Source organism: Myodes glareolus, chromosome 1 (assembly GCF_982192425.1).
Source record: "Myodes glareolus chromosome 1, mMyoGla1.1, whole genome shotgun sequence".
Lineage (NCBI taxonomy): Eukaryota > Metazoa > Chordata > Mammalia > Rodentia > Cricetidae > Myodes > Myodes glareolus.
In genome coordinates this window covers 15,384,291-15,390,614 of record NC_142026.1, presented here as the reverse complement: position 1 = coordinate 15,390,614, position 6,324 = coordinate 15,384,291, and positions in this window count along the sequence as shown.

The window sequence follows — 6,324 nt, the reverse complement described above, 5'->3', positions numbered from 1 at the left end:
ACAAAACTGGAAACCACAATATATATGCAAAAGATCTGTAAGGTTGAAAAAATGCCCAAACAAAGCTTCATGAGATGATAGACATGTAAAATTACTGCCAAGTTCACTTTGTGTTGACCATTTACTGCTGGGGGTGAGGCCTGCCCTCAAGTATAGTTTGTATACTCAGTGAAACTCCGTTGGAGAAAACTAATTTTTCCTTTACAAGTGAGTGGTGTGGTTACCAGTTGGAGATAGCGTCAGGGTAAGGAATGCAAGCTGTGCCCATGTTCCCTCTCAGTGCACAGCACAGTCCCTGAAACAATTCATGCCCTCTTTCTGCCTGAGTACATAGGTATATAAAATAAGTAAACAAATCAAATGTTTGCTGAAAACAAGTCATAAAAATGCATTTTAAAGTAATTGTTTGACATATACATGATTTACTCTTTATGGAAGACAAAAGTGGGCTGATAAGAGGGCTCAGCAGATAAAGAAATTTGTTGCCAAGACTGAGGCGCTAAATTCCATCCCTAGTACCCACATTGTAGACGGAACCAATGCTCACAAGTTGTTTTCTGACTTCCACATGTACTCCATGAACTACACACACCAAGTGAAATGTAATAAAAGACAAAAGAAACTCTACACAGAAATGAGACAGACGTTGCACTTTTTACATAAATAATTAAATCTTAACGCTTGACACCAAAGGACTCAGGGCATCTGCAATGTTTTTCAGAGTTGATAAAAATTTTTACTTTGCAATTCTAAATGCTGAGACCACCACTTCATAGAAATTCATAGTAAACGTGGTAGAAGTATGTTTACGGCCATTTCAGAAATTGTTAGAAATTCTCTCCTAATCCCAACCCAAAACTCATTTTAAAAAAAAAATCCAAGTCAAAAACTCAGTCATTTTTAAAACTAAACATTCTAACAAAATACAATCTGAAGATGCACTCGTTTGAAGATAGACTCGTAGATAATATGAAGTCTTCCCCGTCCATAATTAAGCCATTATGCTTCTGTAAGAAAAGTCAGTGAAGTCAGTGTGTCTTACTGCACAGAAGTCTCGAATCTGAGCCAATGAGTCCCATGCAGTCTACACTGGTGTGTGAGACAATGCAGTATATACAATGCCAAGACTGCGTGCTGCATGCTCAGCAGAGCCCGGGTGAAGTCCCATGATGCAGTACTAATAAGTACTTCCAGAAGCACCTTGGTTTCATTACACATTTGATTCTGAGTTAATGTTTCATCATTGCACTTTTACTATTGCCACATTTCTCATGGACCCCACATTCAGTTCCGTGAACCCATTGGTGGGGGGGGGAGGCATGACGCACATTTGAGAAACGGAGTCTATAGGTGTATTCTTTGAAACGCATTGAGGTGTGCATCTGTGTATCATTTTGTTAGTCACCTTGAAAACTGAATGTACCTTAGATCATTTTGGATGGTCTTCTAATCTAGCTATAGAAGAACATTTTCCATTTCCAGAGACATCAAAGCCACACCACACACCCAAATCGCATGGTCAGTATCTTGAGATAGTGGGAAAGGGCCGAGTGAAGCCTGGGTGACACAGAGCCAGGTTGCAAAGGTGAGGCTTTTGTTTCCCACGTGATTTAAGGGGTTTTCCAGAAGGAATTTTGACTATAACCAAATTCTGTATTGCAAACTGGCTTCAAAACTAACCGCTGTGACTGGGTGGTAGTGCATGCCTTTAATCCCAGCACTCAGGAGGGAGAGACAGGCAGATCTCTGTGAGTTCGAGACCAGCCTGGTGTACAGAGTGAGTTCCGAGACAGCCAGTGCTACACAGTAAAACCTTGTCTTGAAAAGCAAAACAAAAAACAACAAAAACTATGGTATAAGGCATATGGGGTTAAGCAGTAACTGAAGGATTAAATTATCAGTCAGGACATTAACCATTGTGCACGAAACAATAACAGGTAAGTCACAATCACAAATATTGATTTATTTTCCAGCAAGACCTCAGCCTAACAACAGCCGACATACTAAATTAGCATTGTCTCTACTTTTTGCAGCAATGGGAGCGTTGGTTGCTTTTATTTACATTTTTGGTGGATTTGACAGTGGTGTGAATAGAGACTACTGTGTGTTAAGAGTCACACTGACTTTACTGCAGACCTAGTTCTCTGCTCTTACAGAAGCAAATTGGCTTACTTATGGGAAAAGAAGGTTTAATCTTTTCCTGCAATCTTTCCTCAGCATCAAATGAGTGTTTTGTTGGGTTTTTTTCCCTTCTGTTTGTGGGTTTTTTGTTTTGGGTTTTTTTTTATTGCATTGTTCTAGAATGTTTGATTTTTAAAATGGCTGTTTGAGTTGTTGACTTGAGTTTTCTTTAAAACTTGTGAAGAGAATTTGGCGCTGGGATTAAGACTTTAGCACAGTTGTGCAAATTTAAGGTGTGTACAATTTTAAGGCTAACAACAAGAGTCAGAACTTATTTTATTTACAGGCTTATTTCTATTTTAATTACAATGTGCATGGGTGGGGGTTTCAGCATGTGTTTGTGGTGCCTGAAGAGGCCAGAAGAGGCCACTGGGTCCCCTTGAGATGTAGCCACCAAATATGAGTGCTGGGAACCCAGCTTAGAGTCTTTGTCAGAGCAGCTCGGGCTGAGCCATCTCTCCAGTCCCCAGAATTTATGTTTAAGACTTCGACATCTGTTGCCTTGTAACCATTTTCCAATGACAATAACAAAGGTAGCTGGAGGAAGGCCATCTTCTCCCAGTTCACACAAATTTGCCCTGTGTGTTGACCCTTCTCCCCTCCCTCCATGAACTGTGATGAAGCCCAGACCCCACCAGGCTCTGCAGTTTTATTTGGCCTTTTCATAGCTCCAGCTCATCACATTAAACCTGTTTCAAGCAGTTAACCCTCTGTCTCTCCCTTCTCACTCCATTTCCCTACCCACTTCTCTTTCTCCCCGCTGGAGCAGGGCCTCTCCACCCTCCTGTCTTCTAAGTCACAACGGATCACTTTTCCTGGTTAATCTCATTTTCCAAAATTAACACGGCTTCTGAGCTGCCCATTGTAGAAACACGCCAGATCCCGTGATCTGAGAAGACAGGAGGGCTCCAGGCCCAAGCTGTATTTATGGAGCTCTGCTCTGCCCCTATCTGCCTGGATCTGCTCCAGGGCCTTCTAAACATTAATTCGTAAAACCGTGAATGCATATACTGCTCACATAGGGATACAAATCACTGTGAGTCACAGTCAGCCTCGGGGTCAATCTCGACTCCAGTTAAGTGGCTGGCTACAGCGAGCCTTGCTATAAAACTTGAACTTTAAAGCAGCACGTGGTTTGACCCGCAAGATAATCGTCTTTTCTATAAGAAATGTCACATAAAATCTACAAATCCGCTGTGCAAAAGGATACAGAGCTATCTGAAAGGAATGCATGCATCTGCCAGATGAGGATGGGAGAGGGTGAGGCAGGTGAACTGACCCCTGCAACACCGTGTCATTCTTGAGAAAGTCCCCAGTCACAATGGCAAAGAGTTCCGAGCAGATGGCTGTGACCGTCTCTGTCTTGACTGTGTGAGACAGGCAAGTTAACCTTTCAAAGACTGTAAAGGGGGGGGAGGGGGAGTGCCATGCGCTTTGATGGAGATCACCTTCTAATTACTCATCGGAGAAGTTCTAGGGCTTGTGTTCATGCACACAAAGTCACCACAGTCCAAGCTTGGAGGGACCTTGTCTCCAGGGTAAAACATGGAGAGCCAGCCTCTCGCTAGTGGGACATGGATGATTCTGTCGCTCAGGTTGGTGTGGTGTTAACACCAAGAGCAGTGGGCAGGCTTGTCTGCATATAAATGTACCCACAGGGTGTAGGTATGCAAGGATGTCCCTCTTGCAAGCCTTTGCTTCTCCTGGGCATCTAACTCCATTGTTAAAACTCTTTCATTAGCCTCTGCTTCTTCTTCCCCTGCATGAAGAAATGGAGGCATGTTTTCAACGATGTATCTGTTCTGCCACCTAGCCTTCAGGGATGTCATTACACCAAAGCAGCCTTGAGAAACTCCTTTGCCCTCAACTCCTCAATCCTGCTGAACTTCTCCCCCGGGGAGGGACTTGAGGGCTTGGTGCCTGTTTACCTTAGAGTGACATCCAGATGTGACTGGCATTAGTGGCCTAGCATGCTCTGGTTTGTATGTGTCAGTGGCCAGATCTTGAAAATGGAACCAGTGATGTAAACAAGCCTCTCTTGCTTCTCCCAAACCTGTTAGCAGGCATCATCCTTGCTTTGAAATCCCGCCAAGACCTTCCAGAAACAGCCAGTTTATGGAGGTCTGGGAAGCTTGATGAACTAAAAAGTGCCCTCTGCCCTTTGAAAGTTGTCCAGGTAAACAACAAAAATCTTTCATTCACTCGTAGTTCTGGAAACTCGGTTCTAATCATCGCTTAATTCTTGAGAGAGTGATCCCAGAGGAGGTGAAACACGGTGGATGAGATTTAACTTCCAGCATCTCCGAGAAGATCACAGAGGCTTTCCAGAGCTCAGCTATATGCAAGCAGGGGAGGTCATGGCAGCAAAATTAAGTCCGTGTCTCTGGGTGTAGAACCAGATTTAAACCTGACTAGAATAAGCTAGCCATCTCGATGACACTTGTTGGGATTCACTGCCCCCCAATTCCACCTCCTATCTTCTGAATTCCCAATTCCCACTCCTATCTTCTGAAAGCAATTGTAAAGGGCCTGGAGCCTCTGGAATAGAAGGCAGAGAGAACGGAATCATAGGAGGCCCATATGCCTGACCCCCAACACCCTCCTCACCAAATGTCGCATATGGACTGGTGAGCACAAATGTTGTTTCATCAGTCTCCTCTCTTTGGACAAAATCCCTGCAGACAATCCCAGGATGCTGAGGGATCTTCATTCTCCTCTTTCCACTCAAGAGCCCAGCCCATGCCCTTGAATAGCAGTGCCTGTCTCTGAATTCCTTCTGCCCTTTGGGAAGTGAAGATCAAAACGGTTGCCTAACAGTCTTTAGTTGCTTTCTCCCCATGAGCCCACCAGAATCTTCCCTTGATCTCCCTGTCACTGCCCAAGGACCTGCTCCCCACCCTGTCTCTTCTTTCTGCTCTCTACCCACCTGTCTTCTCTATGAACCATCGCCTCCTCTTTTCCTGGCCTTCACACAATGTGTTTTCCGGCCATAAGAAGTGAGCTGGAGAAAAGAGAAGGTTCATCATTGGAGGTCACCTTTTGAGAGGACAGGATGACAGGAACTGGGTAATTTATGGTCCCTCAAAAAACAATCACCCTAGTTTTCTGACTTACCTCGAATGTAACTGATCTGATCCCATCCTCATACCGTGCCCTTCGTGTTCCTACCACTCTTCATGCCTGAACTTGATTCAAATGAGAAAATAACAGTTGATCTCTTTTGCTTCTGAAATATCTCAACCCAGTTTTTCAACATTAATTTGCTCCCTGCTTCATCAAGCCCTCCTACAGCAGAGATAAGCAGTTGGAACAGCCTTCCTACATTTTTTTTTTTTTGGTAAGTCATTGCCCACAGCTCTTCCTTCCTCTCTTAACCAACACCTAATACTCCTTTGGCAATAGGTGCAAACGCACAAACTTTAGACTTCAGGCTTGTTTTTGGAAAAAGAATTGAGAACATGGATCAGAATTGGGGAGTGTGAACGGCACTGGGCAAGATGCTCCCAAACGGAGCTAGCAAGGAAAATATTTTCTCAAAAGCCGCCCTCCAGGAAGAATTCTTAACATAGATAAGGGTGCAGTCTAGTGGCAAAATTCATGAAATGCAGCCCCTTTTCTAAAAGAAGAATAGAGCGCATAGCAAGAAAGAAAGGGACTTGGAGAATGGGGAGAGCCCCTCCCCGAGAACTCCCCAGAGATGGTCACCTGACCATTTCTTCTTGGTCTGTGGTGGGCAGTCTAGAGCCCACCGATCAGGTCAAACTTACTTTCAAAATAAGCTAAGACCATCACATCCCTTCTTTCAAAGATTAGGTTTTCTTTCGTTTTCCTAAGGAAAGAATGGTCCCTAGTGCCAACGGAGTTCTGGGGTTTCAAGCAGCACAGTGAGGTCCTGGGTCAGGGTTTCTCCTGAGCAGGTTCCAGGGTCCTGCCACGGTATATCCCTGAGCTGTATTCCTTTGCACCCATTAACCTTAAGACAAGGTTTCCTGCAGTGTGGCACCCAATCACTCCAAGAAAAACCCCACAAAAATACCCCCTCGATAACCCCAAGATTATCTCTGGTCTACCTTCTTTCCACTTAAACGAGCATCTAAGGTGTCCATGGGAAGGACACCTTAGACACCAGATAATGCCAACAAG